Source organism: Cebus imitator, unplaced genomic scaffold (assembly GCF_001604975.1).
Source record: "Cebus imitator isolate Cc_AM_T3 unplaced genomic scaffold, Cebus_imitator-1.0 Scaffold417, whole genome shotgun sequence".
NCBI lineage: Eukaryota > Metazoa > Chordata > Mammalia > Primates > Cebidae > Cebus > Cebus imitator.
The window spans coordinates 1,176,991-1,179,144 of NW_016107732.1; positions in this window are offsets into that span (position 1 = coordinate 1,176,991).

Consider the following 2,154-nt stretch of genomic DNA (forward strand, 5'->3'; position numbering starts at 1 on the left):
TTGGGATTATTGGATATAACTGATTAGCGTAGTGCATGGAAAAATATTTCAGATTTAGTGTAGATGCTCCCAAAGGCTACAGATCCAAATTTACCTATCATTTCAAATGGTCCTTCAGATGCAAAATTCCTCTACCAGAAGCAGAGATTAATGCAAAGGTTAATAACCATTATTGTGTTGTTAAAATGAATGTGTATACCCAGCGGGTTTATTTTGCCCACTACCCAGATAAAGCCAATTTATCAGGACAGGGGAATTACAAAAGAAAAACAGTTTTATTCACACAGATTTGGATGAACAGCAGACCGGAGTCTTATTAATATTACTTAAATCAGTGTGGAGACAGGTTTTGTTTTCATTTGTGGTTTTTCTGTGATTGTTTTTTGTGTTTTTTTCAGACAGAGTCTCACTTTGTTGCTGAGACTGGAGTGCAGTAGCATGATCTTGACTCACTGCAACCTCCGCCTCCCGGGTTCAAGTGATTCTCCTCCCTCAGCCTCTCAAGTAGCTGGGACTACAGGCACACACCACCACTCCTGGATAATTTTTGTATTCATAGTAGAGATGGGGTTTCACCGTGTTAGCTAGAATGGTCTCAATCTCCTGACCTCATGATCCACCCACCTCCACCTTCCTAAGTGCCGGGACTACAGGCCTGAGCCACCACACCAGGTCTTGTTTGTTTGCTTTTTTGAGTTGGAGTTTTGCTCCTGTTACCCAGGCTGGAGTGCAATGGCGTGATCTCAGCTGACTACAATCTCTGCCTCCCATGACCAGGGTTTTTTAAGGATAATTTGGTGATAGGGTGCCATGAAGTGAGGAGTGCTGATTGGCTGGGTTGGAGATGAAATCATAGGGAGTCAAAGTTTTTCTCTTGTGCGAAGTCAGTTCCTGGGGCAGGGCAGGGCCACAACATCAGAAGAGCCAGTTCACCCATCCGGGTGGCAGCATCAGAGCCATCAAGTTCAGGGTCTGAAAAATACCTCCAGCACCAAGCTTAGGTTTTACAATACTGACATTATCCCCAGGAACAATTGAGGACGTTTAGAGTCCTGTGACTGCTAGCTGCATGACTCCTAAAGGGTAATTTTTTTCTTTTTTGGGGTGGGGCCACATTGCTGGCAGATAATTTCTAATATGTGGGGCTGTATTAAACAGGAACTGGGAAGGAGCCAGGCTGGTGGAACAGGGACCTAACCCCATCTGCAATCCCTTTGTGTGAAGAAACTACACCCGTCAGAAGTGTTTAATAGAGCAACTGCATCTTGAAAAGGGGCTGGGTAAAAGGAGGCTGAGACCTACTGGGCTGCATTCCGAAGGTTAAGGCATTCTGAGCCACAGGATGAGATAGTGTGACATGGTAAAAGCCCCATAAAACTGCATACCTCAACCATACCTTGGCTTTCTGTTGAAACTGCTCTCTGTAACCCTGATGTGACAGGCAAACAGTCCAAGCCCAGGCCATCTTAGCCCCTGCGACTTGTAATAAGTAACTAAGGTCTGTAATTTCCACCCTACCCAGGCAATGTGTAAACTAACGCTTATCTTGACTTCTGTGAACCACTTAAGTAACAATCGGAATGTCCAAAGTCCCCTGGCCCTCGGAATGTCCGAAGCCCCTCACCCTCACCCCCGCCCAGGAGGTGGTTTACAGAATGTCCAAAGTCCACTGGCCCTCAGAATGTCCAAAGCCCCTCACCCCCACCCCTGCCCAGGAGGTGGTTTACGGGCATAAAAGGTCTTGATACCCTCCTTTCCGGGCCTCAGGTTGGAGAGACGTGAGTCATCAGTGGCCGCAGGCAATAAAGACCCTGCAATATGGCATACTTTTGTCTTGCTGTTGACTTTCTGTGCTCGCTCAGGCACAACAATAGGAGGTCAGCACAAGATACAGGCCATAAAGACGTTGCTGATAAACTAGGCTGCCGTAAAGAAGCTGGAGGCCAAGGCGGGTGGATCACAAGGTCAGGAGTTCGAGATCAGCCTGGCCAACACGGTTAAAACCCCCTCTCTATAAAAAATAAATAAATAATAAAAAATAAGAAGCTGGCTAAAACCCACCAAAACCAAGATGGCAATAAGAGTGACCGCTGATGCAGGCTGGGCATGGTAGCTCATGTCTGTATTCCAAGCACTTTGGAGGCCAAGGCAGGA